This window comes from Pinus tabuliformis, chromosome X (assembly GCF_031772625.1).
Source record: "Pinus tabuliformis cultivar Carrire ecotype Pingquan chromosome X, CPIR1, whole genome shotgun sequence".
NCBI classification, from domain to species: domain Eukaryota; kingdom Viridiplantae; phylum Streptophyta; class Pinopsida; order Pinales; family Pinaceae; genus Pinus; species Pinus tabuliformis.
Window position 1 is genome coordinate 1,120,557,382 of NC_142308.1, and position 19,898 is coordinate 1,120,577,279.

Genomic DNA, 19,898 nt, shown 5'->3' on the forward strand with positions numbered 1-19,898 from the left:
TGTAAATTAAACCATGCCCAGGTCCATGAAGTAGTCTCCATCTCATCTACAACATGTTGCCCATGATGTTGGTGTCAATGTGCTACATATCAATCAATCGCATCTATCCAATCATCATCATCCAAGTGTGTGAGGTCCATCTCCTCAAACTAATGAAGAGCTCCTCCCATCGAACCAACTCTCAATGTGCCATATCCAGGTACATGAAGCAACCTCCATCACATCTATAATATGCCATACCTCAAGTATGTCAAGGGGGCAAGTATACGCCTACCTCATCATCCATGTGCTGCCCATGGTCATAACCCAATCAACCATCATGTAATCAAAGTGGTCAAGTCTCATCAACTCAACCCATGCCCAAGTGTTGCCACCAAGGCATCACCATCACTGCAACTCCATCAACTCCAAAGTGTCTCATCTCGATCATCTCCATCAAGTTAATCCCTCTGAACACACCCCATAAATATGCCCAAAAGTATGCATCCCATAATGCATCAAATTCAGGTACACCACTGACCTCAGCTCCTCAATGCACCAAATACTCCAAGTGCACTATAACATGTCTCCAATGGTAGCAACTATCTCAAGTCATCATGAGCTCCCATAAGTCATCTCCATCCAACATCTTGGGAAGCATACATGTCTCGGCCTCAAATTCCATAAAAAGATGCCTCTGCACTCCATATGGTAGGAATACTCTCATAAACTGCTCACAAATCCAACCAGTCCATGGCCTTTTTGTAAAAATGTGCACAACATCCCCATCGACTCATCTGTAAAATGTCTCCATGTCGCATCATCAAGTCCATTCGCACAATATCCCTGTCTTGGCACTCCTCCTTGGATGCCCATAAGTGTCATCTCTATATAAGTGCACCTTCATAATGTCCCTGCATAATGTCTTCCATGCTCCATCTATCCAACTCAATGTCCATGACTCAAGCTACCCATGTTGTCTAACTAAGTAGACTCATCACAACATCGGTCATCTCATCCTAGTCCTCAATCAGGTTTAGTGCCCTCGGTCACTCAAACCATATATATCATCATATCATATGTCACATGATCCTTCCATCATTGTTGCCTCCCCCACTGAAGGTCCACCAAGACCACCTCTTGGTCTCAGCCATGGAGAAGTCCACCCAAGTATCATATCATCAAAACTCCGGTGTGACCTCTCTTCGTGAGTCATGCCGGGCACTTAACCAATTATCCATATGGCTAAAGCATGACCCATCCTCTACAATGATCATCATGTTCCTCCCTTGTCATGAGTATTTTCACCCCCTGTCATGAGGTTGCAACCTGCCCCAACAAGCTCTGCAACAATCAATGTTTCTTTCTTCACTGCACAAGGTCTCATCGTAGACATCAATGGTAAGGTTGTCCATCACATCGGCAAAATATATTTACCCTTTCCTACATATGGCCCATCCTCTAAGAGCTCTAATGAAACACAAGTAACACCAATACTTACTTCATCATGAGGCTCCTCCATGTGAGTGCCTTCATTCATAGATGTCTGCAATTTGTACGATCCTCGTCTAACTTGAGCATTCAATGGTGCCTCAAGTTCTTCCTCCATCATTGTCACATCTGCAACATCCTCTTCCTCATGTATCACAACTTCCTCTTCTTCATCACAATTTGTAGCTACATCCTGCTCCATTTCCCAACCAAGTTGAAGAAGCTCTTCTTCAACATTCCTTTCCAAGACCTCAAGTTCATCTTGAATCCGTGGGTTCTCTTCTTTCATACGCCTCAACTTGTATAAAGTCAACATGAGCCTCCCTTGGAATTATTCCCAACTTTCCATGTCTTGTCGTTCAGCTTGGCCTAAGCATAATGCTTCAGCTTCACTAAACCTGTCATGAAGTGCATCGATATATACTTCTCTTCAAATATCCAATCAAGCTCGACTCACCCTGAATCAAGTTCTAATACCATCTGTCATGCCCCTATCCTAGCAGTAGTCTTTCAACTGCACATAGGCAGTTGGGACACCACTACACTTTTTCTTATCACCAATACTAGAGTGTATGGACTACACCTACTTCTCAACACTTAACCAATTTTCCAATTCTTCAAGTGTTAACATTCATGTAGCATAACAAAATTTAACTTCAGTTAACATTCATCATCTTCATTATCAGTATGCAGTGGAATAACATTTAACTTCAGTTAACATTCATCATCTTCATTATTAGAATGCAGTGGAAATCAACATTCATACAAGTATACACAATTATACTTGGGAGGGGAAACTCCATAAAGTCTGCCCGTATTAGTAATATAACAGTAATGTACAAAAATATACAATTACAAGTTTTACACAATCTTGTGCTACCAACTGCCTTGGTCTGTACAATCCACCAAAATTCCATGTCACAACATCACAATTGCCAGCTTCTTGTTGCCCACACAAATATGAGGAAACCCCAAGTTTCCTTGCTTTAGAAAAATTCTGAAAAATCGCTGTCGCACTAGTCATTCAACCCTGCCCGTCGTTCAACCTAACTCGCACCCTCGCACAAATATTCCCATCGTTCAGACTGGCCCGGGATGGCTCATGCAACAGACTTGGGTCGGGTTGCCCTGCGGCACCCTCAGGTCGTGCAGCGTTGTCGGGTCGGGTCCCCCGGGTCAGGTCCCCCGGGTCAGGTCGCCCACTTCTTGTAAACCTGCCCACCCGTTCCACACTCGTGTCTGTCGTGACCTACACCTCCGCCCACCGATTCTACGGCTCGTCCGCTTGTCCAATCTTCTGTTTTCCAGTTCGTTTACCCCTTATGCCTCCCCAACACATAAAATTCAAGTTCATTGTGTTAGTTCCTCGTTGGCTCTCGGTTTGAATGCCTCCACCACTCGCCAATATATATGTGTGTGTATGTGCGGATGGAGGGGCGTCGACCTCCAAGCCAACTTGCCCAACTCACTCGTGTTGATTTGGGGTAGCATCGAATGTGCTCTAGCCACAAAATTTGGTGGAGAGGTTGGGGCACATGAGTTCTCCAATACCCAGAAAGGGTTTGGGAAGATTCTAAATAGTTCAAGAGATATTAAAATAATTAATATTTTTAATGGAGTCCCTAAGTTTAAACTTAGGGAAAATAAAATATTAATGGGAATTAATATGAAACTGTGTTAGAATGGTCCAAAAGACATGGATCAAGCCAGATCTAATCTTAGCCGTTGATTAGGGACTTAATCTCGGCCGTTGATATGTCAACAAGAAAAGTATAAGAAGAGGCTTGAGGGTCACTTGGAGAACACACCAGAGTGATCAACCATTCTATTCTCTAGAGCGAGGTTTACTAAGAGAGACAAAATTAGTGATTGGGAGATGCAACTGAGGGGAATTTGAGTACAGAGAGACAGAGAGGGAGAGATAGTGTTGGGAGAGCAGCGCAGTAACCAAGGAGAGAGACGCAGACCCAGCGAGAGATCACACAGGGCCACACAAAGGCAGCCGGGAGCTACACAGAGCCTTAGAGAATCTAGCGTTGCTGACACAAAGGGCCAGATGGCTGATGCAGGGCCTCCTAAGGCTATCACAAACCCATATGGGGTGACACAGAGCTAGCGTGAGGCAAAGAGGGGCTGACGTAGTCCAGAGAGAGGATGACGCTAGGGTTTCTAGGGCAGATTGGTGCTGAGTAGTTGCCAAAAGGATTATCCAGGGTTTCAGCCAATAGATTTATCAGAAATTGAGAGTTATTACTGCTAAGGAAATTCTCTGTTGGGTAGGCCAGTTTCGACACCCAGATTGTACTCTGATATTTCTTAATAAGAAAACCCTCAGATAGCTGCACCAGTTTTCCCACATTGGGTTTTTCTGGGGACATTAGTCCAAAAGTAATGGTGTCATATGGCGTGTTTGTTTCTGTTTCTTTTAGTTGCTAATCTGTAATATGCTGAGTATGCACTAGTGTTTATTTTCAGTATTTACATTGTAAATAACTTGTTAAGGAAAAATAACAAGTAGGTAGGAATAAATTAGATAAAGTGCATGGAGGGTTTCTAACTAAGTAAACTTAGAAAATTCAACATGGTATCAGAGCGTGATTGCAGATCATAGGAGGACTAAAGGACATCAGTCGAGCGGAGCAATAGCAGCAAAAAACAGTTGTCCCGAGGTGACAGAAGTTGTTTCTAGCAAAGCAACAACAAGGAAGGGTGACGCAATGCTTGCGTCATCAAGAGTGAGCCAGTAAGAGGCAGCGCAGAGGCTGAGGAAGGCAAAAGAAGCCTCACGCAGAGCCACGCAGTAGCTAGGAGGGTTGACACAGTTGGCTAAGGAGGTTGGGTTGCTGGTGCCGAGATTGCGCAGAGCCTAGGAGCTCTCACCTTTAGGTTGCTGGGGTTTAGAAGGATGCGAGAATATTGCAGAGTGGAGCTCGTGAGGTACTATAGTCAGAACAGTACCTGATAGAGCAAGGCCAGAGGAGTTGCTACCGAGGGTTTCTAGCCGAGGAACCCAGATCAGTGGTGCGGTTGCACAAGACGATCAGAGTAGGGGGCATCTCGACAATGACAGAAGATTTCCAGGAGGGAAATCAGGACTCAGAGGGAGTCCAGAAGAGAACTTCCAGACGAGAAGTAGAGACTCAGAGGAGTCAAACAAAGAACTTCCAGGAGGGAAGTAGAGGAGCATCATGGCACTACATGAAGTAAGAGACCAGGATAGACTGGACGGTGCATCGAACTGCGCAATCTAGAAGGCCAAAATCTTATCTGTACTTGACAAGAATCATGTCAAGAACTTCGCCTTGAAGGTAATAGCTATCCCAGTCGACCCCAATGATAATGACAGGTAGAAGGAGGCAATGGCGAGGGCCAAGAGCATTATCCTTGACGGGGTCAAGGATCATGTAGTACCACACATAGCTGAGAAGGAAACGATATTTGAGATGTGGGAGGCTCTCAAGAAGTTGTACCAACATACTTATGTGTAGAGAAGAATGCTGCTTGAAAATCAGTTGAGGTCGTATCAGATGAAGAAGGGTGAACCGATTGACACCTTCCTCGGAGGATTGAATGAGATCCGAGATCAGTTGACTGCTATAGGAGCGAGACCGGATCAGGAGCTGATGGTGAGGATGTGGTCTCAGAAGACTGGGAAGTATCTATCTAGAGTATACTGGGTAGAGGGACACTTCCACCTTGGGACGAGATGTGGGCAACTCTTCGCCAGGGGATCAAAGTCAAGCAAGAGGAGGAAGATGTGGCCCTAGCATCTGAGGGAAAGCAAGAGAAGCGGAAGAAGAAAGATCTCTCCAAAATCAAGTGCTTCCACTGTGAGGAACTGGGTCATTATGCAACCCAGTTTCCAAGGAAGAAGAGTAAGGGAGAGTCTTCAGAGACTAAGGTAGCGCCAACACAAGCAGAGAAGGAAGTTTTGATAGACGATGGCTATGCCATGAGTGCACACGCACCACTTGAGCGGAAGTGGGGAGACATCGCGCTGTAGTCAGGCGGACTACAGGCGATGAGGGGCAGGATCCTTGAGGTACCCAGTCTCTTGGATTAGACCTTGCTATGGGAGCCCCGATGAGGAGTAGTAGGGTTGGCTGATGTGGGTAGAGACAAATGCGGATGGAGTGGAAAATATAACTACAATGAAGGAGTCACAAGACAACGCGAGGCTAGCAGGATGAAGCAGTGCGAGAGGCATAGGAGTATTGCACCAATGCAGGATGACACAGAGAGGTGTGCAACGGTGCGAGATGCATGGAGTTGTTGCAGCCGCACAAAGGTAAGAGAGGGAGCACTTGTCAACGGCAGAGGGAGCTTCAGCATCAGTGGGTGTCTCTAGCCCAACAAGGAGGTCAGATTGGGAGATTAGTTACTTACTTCTAAGTAACTGAGTTGCAGTGCAACAGTGGGTAGCACGATGCAACATGATGAGAGGAGGTGCAGTGCAGATGCAATGTTGGGAGAAAGGACCAGTAGTAGCACGGATGCAGAGGGAGCTGTCGTACAGATGCAACAGTGGCAGTGGCAGAACCATGGGTAGCAGTACAGGATGTAGCAATGCAGAGGATGTTGGGTAGGAAGGCCTAGCATCAGCACAGGTACCGATGCTGGATGATTAGAGTAATACTCGGTGAGGAGTATTGTTAGAGCACAGTCCTCGCTAAGAGGGAGTGTTGATTTGGCATAGCATCGGATGTTCTTTAGCCACAAAATTTGGAGGAGAGGTTGGGGCACATGAGATCTCCAATACCCATAAAGGGTTTGGGAAGATTCTAAACAGTTCAGGAGATATTAAAATAATTAATATTTTTAATGGAGTCCCTAAGTATAAACTTGGGGAAAATAAAATATTAATGGGAATTAATATGAAACTGTGTTAGAATGGTCCAAAAGAAATGGATCAAGCCAGATCTAATCTTAGTCGTTGATTAAAGACTTAATCTCGACCATTGATATGCCAAAAAGAAAAGTATAAGAAGAGGCTTGAGGGTCACTTGGAGAACATACCAGAGTGATCAATCATTCTATTCTCTAGAGCGGGGTTTGCTAAGAGAGATAGAATTAGTGATTGGGAGATGAAACTGAGGGGAATTTGAGTATAGAGAGATAGAGAGGGAGAGATAGTGTCGGGAGAGCAGTGCAATAGCCAAGGAGAGTGACATAGACCCAGCCAAAGATCACGCAGGGCCACGCAGAGGTAGCCAGGAGCTGCACAGAGCCTTAGAGAGGCCAGCGTTGTTGACGCAGAGGGCTAGAGGGCTGATGCAAGGTCTCCTAAGGCTGACATAGACCCATCCAAGTTGACACAGAGCCAACGTGAGGCAGAGAGGGGTTGACGCATTCCAGAGAGAGGCTGACGCTGGGGTTTCTAGGGTAGAATGGTGCTGAGTAGCTGTCGGAAGGATTATCCAGGGTTTCAATTAGTAGATTTGTCAGAAACTGAGAGGTATTACTGCCAAGGAAATTCTCTGTTGGGTAGGCCAGTTTCGGCACCCAGATTGTACTCTGATATTTCTTAATAAGAAAACCCTTAGATAGCTACACCGGTTTTCCCACATTGGGTTTTTCCGGGGACATTAGTCCAAAAATAATGGTGTCATATGGCGTGTTTGTTTCTGTTTCTTTTAGTTGATGGTATGTAATATGTTGAGCATGCACTAGTGTTTATTTTTAGTATTTACATTGTAAATAACTTGTTAAGGAAAAATAACAAGTAGGTAGGAATAAATCAGATAAAGTGCATGGAGGGTTTCTAACTAAGTAAACTTAGAAACTTCAACAACTTGTCACACCCTTGAACTTCACGTCAACTCACCCTCATACGTCGACCCACAGGGTCCACTCACTTGTTCATTCACCCATATAAGCTCTCAGACACACTCTTCAATACTTAGTCATTTTTTCGCTTCTTCGATTTTTCGACACTCGTTCAGCTCGTGTTGGTCACCTGTCGTGTCTGCCTAATCGACCACCGCCACATAAAACCGAAATGCCAACTTGTCGCACATAACCGCTCTTCACGACTCATCACACATAACTGAAACGTGTCCGCACAACTTGTCGTACATAACCGCTCCTCACGACTCCTCGCATAAAATCGAGAATGTTTCCCCATCGTCGCACATAACCGAGTTCGAGTGCCTGCTGCGCATGGGCGTGCCGGACTCAGCTCGTGGGCATGACAACAGGTGTCATTGCCCTTGCAAGTATACCCATGGCCGTTTGACCCTTCACCTTTGCTCACCCCCTGCTTTCCACCTCCGCGACCTTCTCTCACACCTACATTGCCTTTCCACGCATGCCCAGCCATTTTGCCACCTCGAAGGGGTGTCACTGTGACTAGAGCCTGGTCTGTCTGTTAATCAAGGTTGTCATTAATGTCAATATGGCAGTGTTTGTGATGGAAAATTCTTGTGATCATAACGTTCCCCATGGAGGACCCAAGGATTGAATACAACATATGGATTAAATTTATATATATATATATATATACAGACAAAATAAAAGCAGTAGACCCAAGGAGGAAAGCCAAGGAGAAGCAGATCCATGAAGTAACAGGAGAAAGAAGCCAAGGAGGAAAGACATCAAAGAGTAGCCATCAGAAATCATAGAGAAGCCACAGGAAAGCTAAGCCAAGAGTAAGAGTCTGTTACAATCTGTTTTTATTGAAATATCGCATATTCTCAAGAGTAAGATGAAATCGCATGAAATATCAGAGAAATATTAGAGGAGTTAACATATCGGAGGAGCTAACACATCGGAGGAGTGTTTTGGAGTATCAGAGGAATTAACATATTAGAGGAGTTAAGATATCGAAAGAGCTAAGGAACATCTGAGTAATAAGCCGTGGAAACTCTTTAAAGTCCACAACACATCGTAAAAAACATATCGGCGGCTTTATCGGTGGTTCTATTATATGACACTGCTCAAAACCCCTGATTGAGATATGTAACATGGACCCGGTAGCCCCATTACAATACGTCTTAATATGACATCGCATCCGCCACATCTCAAGTTCTTTAAATCCTTGCCACATTGAAATCCATCGACTGCGATATGTACTGCGGACCCGATCATTTTATGCTAAAAACTCTATTGAAATATCGAATCCACTAGATTGCAAGATTTAAAGCCTTATCACGTCGAAACCCCGATTGCGATAATATTGCGGACCCGCTGCACCATTATAATACATCCTAAAGAAATATCACATCCATCGCATATTACAAGTCTTGAAGAGATGTCACGATTGCAAAACGTCGATTGCGATAGAATTGTGGACTCGATGGATTTATTAACAACTGTTTAATATCACATCGCATCCGCTCCGTCGGAAATAGGGGCATCAACAATGTTATATCGTGAAGCCAAAGGGTTGCGATTACAGGAGTTTTATGAAGTTGCGATTGTGATTTAAGCAGTGACGTCGCATGTGGGACCGCCATACATCTATTATAATATGAATGTTCATAAATAAACAGGTTTATAATATATTTGTAATGTGCTACCCCATACACAAGTCGACCTCTCCTCTAATGAACATGTCTTTTGGGTATTGATGAGATTCATATATATATATAAGTTAAATGCTCCACCTTGAGAAGTGAATTGAGCTCGGGCATCTATCACTGAGCCAAAGGAAAGTTCACAACTCGTGAATGTGAAGGAACAAAAGAAAGAAAAGCCGAAGGTTGAGCAAGCGAAAGAGGAAGCCGAAGATCGAGCGAGCATAGAAGGAAGCTGAAGGTCCAGCGGAAGAATAAGGAAGCCAAAGGTTGAGCATTTTGTTGACTGGGTTATTCATTGAAAGGATCAGACCTAGAATGAATCTGTAGAAGCACAACCCGCGATCTGTTAAAAAGACTACATAGACAGGGTCGTTTTAATTGAATACACAACCTGTAGCCGCAACAGTCACTCCTCTGAAGTAGTTACTGCTGAAGCCGTTACTGCGATAGTTAGGACAGAGGGTTGAAACAGAGAGTTTTCTTTGTGTAGAGCTTAGTGCAGTTCATTGTAGAGACATTGAAGTTGTGTGGAGACTATTGAAGACCATGATGTATTAGTCATCATGATGTGACTTGGAGATTTTTCTTGGGTATAATGAAGAGCAATGGTGATACTTTCTATGAGACAAGGTTGTCATTAATGATGTAGCATGGAGACTACAATGAATTTGTAGATTAACAGAACTTAGTGAAGAATATTTTGGGAGCAGTGAATTACTATAAAACATATCTAGACAAAGTATAGCAGTGGGTTGGAGCCCAGAGGGTTGGTGCTGTGAAGGTTGGAGACTCGAACAAACAAGGTAGGTGCCTTGAAGGATAGGGTTGTAGCCCTAGAGGATCGGTGTCCTCAAGAAACCAGGTCGGAGCCTATACAAAAGAAGGGTTGGTGCCCTAGGGGTTGGAGCCTCTAAATGCAAGGCCGGTGCCTTGAGAAGATAGGGTCGGTGTCCTGGAGGTTGAAGCCTCACAAAAGACCAAGTTGGTTCTTGGAAACAGGTTGGAGCCTGAGGAATTGAATATCGGTGTCTTCATAAAGGGTTGGAGCCCTATATATTGTACTTGATTCATTATAAAGATTATATTACTAAAAGCATTTATTCCTATTGCTCATTTTGTGTACTAAATATAATTGATTTAACTTGTAAAAGTAACAATTTAAAAGGAATATTGAATCACCCCCCTCTCAGTATTTCCAACAATTGGTATCAGAGCCAATACCTTCACTCAAAGCCTAACAGCTTGAAGGTTGATCAATTAGAACACAAATGGTGAAGCCAAGGAAGAAAGTATTCAATCCTCCTAAAGATGTGTCTCCCTCAACCACCGAAGTTGAAATCAATCGATTTGTGAAGGCTCCATTGTTCAATGGAAACTTTGATATATGGGAAGCAAGAATGAGGAATTTTTTAAAGACTCAAGGCATTGAAGTTTGGAAATCAGTGATTGCTGATAGCATGATGGATGGAGAATCCAAGGAGTACAATGCAAAAGCAATGAAGGCAATCTTGAATGGGCTACCAGATTATATAAAGGAAACTTTAGAAAAGTGTTTGTCAACAAAGGGTATATGGGACAAACTTCTTGACCTTCACTCAAAAGGAGCATTGACCATGACCACCAGTCAAGAACATGATGGAAAGCAAGGAAATATAGAACCCATCATGGAAGCTGAAAATAAGAATGATGACATCAAGGCTAAAGAAGACCTAGAAGATGAAGAGAATGAAAAATATTTTGAAGAAGATCTCCTCACTAAACTTATGGCTGCTATGGAAGAGATTATCAATTTGAAAAAGGAAAACGAGGAACTTAAGAAGAAAGGACTAGCTGGTGACCAAGACCAAACAAGGAGGGAAGTTGACCTTGTCAAGCTTCAAGTACAAGAAAGGGATGAAGGGCTTGCTGAGCTTAAGGAGGAATTTCATCAAAACAAAAGAAAGCATCATGAAGAAGTCATATCCATGACAAATAAATTGGATAAGGCAAAGAGATGAGAAGATAGCTTGTCAAGCCACCTTGAACAAATGCACAAAATCTTGAACAAAATTGAAGCACAGATTGGTCAATACAAGGAAGAGGTCTAATCTCTTAAAACTCAAATAGAAGAAGCAACAAAGCTAGTACAAGGATCTGAGAAGACAATGGAAGCATTATCAATCATAGAAGGACAGGTTGATGAAGTAGAAAAGGAGAAAAATACCATGATATGTCAACTAAAAGAAAAATATGAAGAAATATTTAAACTAAAATCTGGCCTCAATCTTCTGAAGGTCGAAACATGTAAAGCTACAAGAATCATGGAAGAAATGGAGAGCAGTATAGCTAAGGAAAATGAAGAAATTTTCATAATGAAATCAGAGATCATCTCCCTTAAAACAGAAGCAAATGAGGAAACTTATATCATGGAAGAGATTGGGAAACAACTTGATAAGAAAAATAATGATTGCGAAAGGTTGGAAGAAGAAATTGTCTCCCTCAGGAAAAAGGTTGAAGGAATGGACAAAATCTTGAAGAGCTCTCAAGCCTTGGATGACATGCTCAACCATCAAAGATCCCCATTTGATAAATCAGGTCTTGGCTATGAAGGAGAATCCTCAAGCAAGAATGATAATGCCTTAAGTAACAAGGATGCGAGGAAGCCAGAAAGAAATTATGATGCTCCCAATTCCAACAAAGGCAAGGATAAGAGTCAAGTCAACAATGAAGGAAGTCCCGTTCCAAGAAGAAATGCAAATGGTGTCAAGGATGCAAGAAGAAATGGTTATAATCAAAGGATCTCAAGGCAGAAAGACTTCAGAAGTACATCAAGGAAATATCCATCTCCCGGGTACCAAAGTTTATTTCTTGGTTATTATTATGCTTGTACAAACTTTGGACACATGGCAAAAGATTGTAGGGCATATCACAAAGATAGATATTTTGGTCCCCGACAATCTCCAAGAAGCAATTTTGCAAGAAATCATGAATTCTTATTCATGAACAACATAGAATGCTTCAAGTGTCATAACATTGGTCATATGGCACGTGATTGTAACTTGATTTGGGCTCCTACACAAGCTAGATCCATGCCAGAGAAGAAAGTTATACAAGTATGGAGAAAGAAGCAAACTGGATCCGAAAATCTCTTGAACACTCTCGCCAACAACACATGTTGTTGACTTGATGAAGATATCCTTGATATTCCGAGTGTTTGATAATGGGATTCTACCAAAAAGAGACCATGCATACAGTTAGGGGGAGCTTGTGATTCTTGATCATTATTGTAGAAGCTATCCGTGAAAGGGTCCCTATGAAATCCTTGATGAGCTATATTGACAATCATTCTTTGATAGATCATTTCTCAGGAACACTCCTTAGAAAGAACATGATCTCTTATCTATCCATTGGACTATTGTTGAAGATGTTTTCCACTTGATCACTAAGCAGAAATTGGAGCAGCAGAGAAGGCCATCTAATGCTAAAGAAATGGGGCAAAGAACTATGTTGTTGTTATTACAGAAGTTGAATGTCTCGACTCAGGGATATGATGTAAGAACAGGTAAATTATGGACACAATAGAGGCAACCTTCAAACAAACAGATACATCTGGGAATGGAGCTTGAAGCAAGAGTAGTTGGCAACATCTAACATAATTGAAGCATTGCAAAAAGTCGTCAATCAGTAGAAAGAATTTAAAAGACAGTCACAGATTGGATATCAAAATCTGCTAGTGGAGATAACTTGCAGAAACTTTTACTAGAACACAAGGAAAAATGGCTCATCAAAAGGACTATAGAAAGGAGAATGTTGTGCAGTCGAATATAGCTCAGGTTGATACTGGTCACTTAGAAAAATAGCAACAGTGAGGCACAACCTCTCACCATTTCATCCAAATGCAATGATGTTGAAATGTTGGATGGCAGTGACTTAAGGAGAAGCACAGAGATACAAAGGAACTCTGATTTAAAGAAAGATAGCAAGAAAGACAATTTCAGTGGCATCTTCTCTTGATTCGGCTATGAAGACCTCTTAATTCTGACTATGGAGACAACAGAATACAGATTGTAGAAGCATAAAAACTTGGACTTGAACATTTGGTGTGTGGCTATTTGGAATCTGTTTGGGAGCATTGAAGAGGAGCATCTTTAAGCATTGTTGAAGCCATGATAAAGTAGTTTTTGAGACATGAAGAAGGGATAATGTGCTAGTTGATGATAAGGCAACAATCCTTCTATCTTGAGTAAAAAGAAGAGCACTATGATAGGGGGAGTAACATACCCATGAAGATCTACTATTCATGAAGAAGAGAAGCAACTTGACAGGGGGAGTACTTAGGCACCCTGTTTTCCATTGATGTCAAAGGGGGAGAGAATGTTGAAAGGGAAAGAATATTTCCATCAATGACAAAGGGGGAGATTGTTAATCAAGGTTGTCATTAATGTCAATATGGCAGTGTTTGTGATGGAAAATTCTTGTGATCATAATGTTCCCCATGGAGGACCCAAGGATTGAATACAACATATGGATTAAATATATATATGCAGACAAAATAGAAGCATTGGTCCCAAGGAGGAAATCTAAGGAGAAGCAGATCCGTGAAGTAACAGGAGCAAGAAGCCAAGGAGGAAAGCCATCAAAGAGTAGCCATCGAAAATCACAGAGAAGCCACAGGAAAGCCAAGCCAAGAGTAAGAGTCTGTTACAATCTGTTTTTATTGAAATATGGCATATGCTCAAGAGTAAGAGCCATATTGTAGATATCGCATGAAATACCGGAGAAATATCAGAGGAGTTAACATATCGGAGGAGTATTGCAGAGTTATCAAAGGAGTTAACATATCGAAGGAGTATTGCAGAGTATCGGAGGAGTTAACATATCAGAGGAGTTAAGATATTGAAAGAGCTAAGGAACATCTGAGTAATAAGCCATGGAAACTCTTTAAAGTCCACAACGCATCAGAGAAAACATATCGACGACTTTATCAGCGGTTCTATTATATGCCACTACTCAAAACCCCCGATTGCGATATGTAACACGGACCCGATAGCCCCATTACAATACGTCTTAATATGACATCGCATTCGCCACATCACAAGCCTCTTTAAAGCCTTGCCACATTGAAATCCGTTGATTGCGATATGTACTGCGGACCCGATCATTTTATGGTAACAACTCTATTGAAATATCGCATCCAGTGCATTGCAAGCTTTAAAGCGTTATCACGTCAAAACCTCGATTGTGATAGTATGTGGACCAATTGCACCATTATAATACGTCCTAAAGAAATATCGCATCCATCACATATCGCAAGTCTTGAAGAGATGTAACAATGGAAAACCGCTGATTGCGATAGAATTGTGGACCCGATGGATTTATTAACAATTGTTTAATATCAAATCGCATCTGCTCATTTGGAAATAGGGGCATCGACAATGTTATATCGTGAATCCAAAGAGCTGCGATTGTGGGAGTTTTATGAAGTTGTGATTGCGACTTAAACAATGACGTGGCATGTGGGACTGCCAGACATCTATTATAATATGAATGTTTATAAGTAAACAAGTTTATGATATATTTGTAATGTGCGACCCCATACACAAGTTGACCTCTCCTCCAATGAACATGTCTTTTGGGTATTGATGAGATTCATATATATATAAGTTAAACACTCCACCTTGAGAAGTGAATTGAGCTCGGGCATCTATCACTGAGCCAAAGGAAAGTTCACAACTCGTGAATGTGAAGGAACAAAAGAAAGAAAAGCCGAAGGTTGAGCAAGCGAAAGAGGAAGCCGAAGATCGAGCGAGCATAGAAGGAAGCTGAAGGTCCAGCGGAAGAATAAGGAAGCCAAAGGTTGAGCATTTTGTTGACTGGGTTATTCATTGAAAGGATCAGACCTAGAATGAATCCATAGAAGCACAACTCATGATCTGTTAAAAAGACTGCATAGATAGGGTCGTTTTAATTGAATACACAACCTGTAGCCGCAACAGTCACTCCTCTGAAGCAGTTACTCTTGAAGCCTCACTCCCGAAGCAGTTACTATGACAATTAGGACAGAGGGTTGAAATAGAGAGTTGTCTTTGTGCAGAGCTTAGTGCAGTTCATTGTAGACACATTGAAGTTGTGTGGAGACTATTGAAGACCATGATGTATTAGTCATCATGATGTGACTTGGAGATTTTGCTTGGGTATAATGAAGAGAAATGGTGATACCTTCTATGAGACAAGGTTTTCATTAATGATGTAGCATGGAGACTACAGTGAAGTTGTAGATTAACAGAACTCAGTGAAGAAGATTTTGGGAGCCGTGAATTAATATAGAAAAATATCTAGACAAAGTATTGCAGTGGGTTGGAGCCCAGAGGGTTGGTGCTTTGAAGGTTGGAGCCTCAAACAAACAAGGTAGGTGCCATGAAGGATACAGTTGGAGCCCTAGAGGATCGGTGTCCTCAAGAAACCATGTCTGACCCTGTACGAGAGAAGGGTTGGTGCCCTAGGGGTTGGAGCCTCTAAACACAAGGTCGATGCTTTGAGAAGATAGGGTCGGTGCCCTAGGGGTTGGAGCCTCACAAAAGACCAAGTTGGCGATTGGAAACAGGTTGGAGTCTGGGGAATTGAAGATCAGTGTGTTCATCAAGGGTTGGAGCCCTATATATTGTACTTGATTCATTATAAATATTGTATTAATAAAAGCATTTATTCCTATTGCTCATTTTGTGTTCTAAATATAATTGATTTAACTGGTAAAAGTAGCAATTGAAAAGGAACACTGATTCACCCCCCTCTTAGTATTTCCAACATTGTCACCCCTTTAAAAGCAAGGGCAACAGGGGAGGAAGAGCAACCCCTTCACGTCGATGGTTTCATAGCTTCCCACGACGGAGGCACGCCTTGAACAGGCACCAAACACCAGGCTTTCCACTTGAAAGAACACTTCCCACCCGAGCAACACCACCTAGAATAACACAAATTCACCAGGATGGCTCCTTCTACCCACGAAGGACCACCCTCACCAGATAATCCTAACACCTCTACCTTTTAGAATACCACCAATGATGGAGCGCCACCCAAGGATAGGGGGGTTGTTTCCGTCTCGAGACGAGCACAAAATCGGCCACCACCTACCAAATTCAATAGCAAAAAACCATAGGTGAACCCACCAGGCCCCGTCGCACCAGAAATCACTATTAGAGCAGGGGCACTTGGGCTTCCTTCTCTGACTGTGGGGTTTCCTTACCGATGAGCTCCACCACCCTATAAGAATGAGGCAGAACATGTAACCTCCAGACTGCGAGGAGTTTTTCTTCTGCGCCCAGTCTTTCCTTTCGCCACCAATAACTAGGATTCCCAACCGCAAGGACCAAACAAGCCCACTACCCCTGTATATTTCCACAACGAGCAACCACACTCTGTTTCCAATGGGTGTCAACCTCCGGCGCATCCTCCTCCTTCTCGGCAGCCACCACAACCCCAACGCCATGTCCGAATGTAGAGACGAATGCCTAGTGCATTCATTGCGCGTTGCCTTAACACTCTTCCACCCCCACACATAGACGCTGAATAATTGCTCACACGAACGGTTGACATTAAGATGGTACCTCTCCCAGTGCATGCAAAGATGTGAAGGGGCCAGGAGGCCTGTCCCTCCCATTGTATCCACTTGTTTTCAGACATGGGAGGCGACCTTCACGTGCTGCCCTGATCTCACCCCATTGAGGAGAGACATTAGGGACAGTTATGGCAGTTTGTTAGCATCAATTCCACGGCATTGTCTTTTCAATGAGGGGATTGTTAGAAGGTTGGGTCAACTCATCATCAATTTGAGTAAAAAAAGATTGAATTACAAAAGGCAAAAAATAAGTAGACTCGTAGCGCCATAGACTATTTTTACTCTGGTGAACATTAAAATATCATTCATTCATTCCAACCAGTAAGTTTGGGTTAATTTGATTCTCATGTTCCTTAAAAAAATCATGTGGGACTGCAAGACCATCACACACCACCTTTTATTAAAGTTACTGTAAAACTTGTAAAACTACAAGGTCGTACGTGGAATGGACTTTTGCTATGTTATATTTTTGCATTTAGAAAAAAATACAACCAAATAAAAGGTGTCTCCAGTTCCGTCTGAGTCCCTTACAAAAACCAGAAGAGTGGCAGGCTATCCATGAAAACAATCACACAAATCAAGGGACAAATTTGGGCATGTATTCCACGTCAACCGAATCAAACCAAGTTTGCACAACTCAGGACAGAATCACAGATAACGCCGAGCACCAAAACTGTTAGTTTCATGAGATTCGCCCAATCTGATCTGCAATGATCTCAATTCAGAAATTGGAGATGATTTGCATGGGATTTTTTGACTTCGTTGACAGTGGGTTGCAAGCATGAAGCATTCTATCTTTATCTGTTGATTGAAAAATTATCAGAAACGCCATTGAACCTGCAATTCCCAGAATAGGGAAAATGAAGCTATTTTTAGTATTTATTTTGCTGTGCAACAACTGAAAATTGATTTATCTTTCAATGTCATGATTCTCAATAATGTATTTTGTCTCCTCTTCTTACAGGTATGATCTTCAATTAAATTTTTGGCGAGCAACAGAAAAACGAATTGGGGCGAAATTGCAAAAAATGATCTTTTTCCAACTCAGATCCTGGCCAGACCAGGATGAATCTACAAAATGTGGAACATGGTTTTTTAAGACAACGAGCCCAATTAGTTTCTCCGCAAAAATGTTCAGAATCGGATGTGCGGAATGGGATATCCCCTCAGTTCTTTGTAACCCATTTTTGGACATGCACCACTTATCACAGAATTTCTTGTTTTCAAATAAATTAAGTTTAGTTTTTGTTTAGTTCTATTATAGTTTAAAAATAAAAACATTTCATTTATTTCATTGGTGGTTTTGTTTTATTTTAAATATCAATATTTTTATATTATTATATTTTATATAATTGTGTTTAGTTTTGATTTTAATTTTGTTTAAAAATATACATATATTTTGGTTATAATGTTCATGTCACAAATATGAGAATTGAATCTGAGATTTTTTAGTTTTTAAATATTTCACATTATTTTGATCACCAATTGAATTGCCCGAGGGTCACTAGTTTAAAAAAATCTTTTAAAATGATTATCTTGTGATTTGTTTGACATGTAAAAATAGGAGATTTGGATCCCAAGAAGATGGGAGAAAATCAAATCCAAAAAGAGAGATAATTATTTTTTTGTTTATAAAAGATCATAGATGTAAAAAAATAGGGGGAGGCTCCTGGTCAAGCATAAAGTGACTTTGATTCCTCTCTGCATTCTTATTTTTCTTTGTAAACTTAGTTTTTCAAGAGGAATATGAATAGGGATGCCGCCAACAGTTGATAGATCAACATTTGTAAGGGAGATTGTGATGAGTGAACTTTGAGGACTGACTTCAACTTTGTATGAATTTTATTTACATACAATAAAAGTCATTTTTAGATTTGCTCACTATGGTTTTCTGTAAGATTTGTGGAAGTTTGTAACTTTGATTCAATCTTTCTTTAAAACTTTATAATGAGATTTGTTATGAATTGTTTTATGAAGATTTTCATTACTTTATGATCTGATCTATTTAGTGTGGATTGACTTATGCATGTTTAAAAAGTCTTTTGCATTGATCATGATTTAATTCTATTTAGTGTGGATTGACTTATGCATGTTTAAAAAGTCTTTTGCATTGATCATGATTTAATTCTATTTAGTGTGAATTGACTTATGCATGTTTAAAAAGTCTTTTGCATTGATCATGATTTAATTCTGATTCATCTCCAAAAACTTGGATGGTTTTAATATATGATTTAATTCTATATTCTTATCATTCACATATGCACATAAGTTGAACCAATTTAGATCATTTTACTCCTGCAAGATAGTTGTTTCATTTTTGTTTGCTTGTGATTTAGTAGTTATTTGTTTATGGTTATTAGATAGCACTTAGATTAGTTTTAGTTTAGCTTCTTTTTGTGTTTGAATTTTAATCATTCTAAAGACTCACCTGAACAACAAACCAAGTCTCCTTGTAAGAAGCAAAATCACTCTTTTCCCATTAACGACAATTACATTGATTTCTAGTCATCATTATCCTTTTGTATATATGTACAATTGTATATATTAAATATAGTCACATTGCATTCTCATTGTATATATGTTATTGTATGCATTTAGGATAATTGTAGCTTGTAGGATTCTCTTGTCTTTTCCTTTTGCAAGAGGAAGGGGCATAAGGCCAACAAAGCCTTTAAACCCATCAAGAATGACCATCCTAAACAGCTGGGGCTATGTGAAGAGCCTTGGTCTGGGTCGTTTCTCTTTTGTTGACATAGGCGTGCCAATGCCTGCGTCAACAGGTAGTAGCCCTTTCTTTCCTCAATTTCCCTTCAACGAATAAGCTCTTATTTTCTAGTCATACTATAGTCTTTCTGATACTTGGCAGAAAGAAAGCAGACCTTTGGATAATATAAGTTGAGGCCAACCCAATGGTTCCCACAACCTTCTATACACTTGATATATCATTGTACTTTATTGAGGGATACTACAAAATTGTCAGAGTTGAAAGGATCTCTTATGTGAATGTATTTTGTGGTTTGTCTCCAACATTTAGCACACCCGTTCACAATTATTTTTGTCAATACTTCAATATTTGTCTTACAATATTAAACAACCTATTTCTTGTATCAAGCCATAAATTTTTCATGTATAGGGGAGTTTACCTATCTGTAGTGTATCGGGAGGACATCTTGAGGTCTATAATACCCCCCTCTAACCCACAAATTACACTTAAAATTGTTTTCAATGACTTGATGGACAATTGTCCAATCAACATGGTTATTTAAGATGCAAAAACTTGCAATTGAACATTCCCTACAAAATGGTTAGTATTCCAG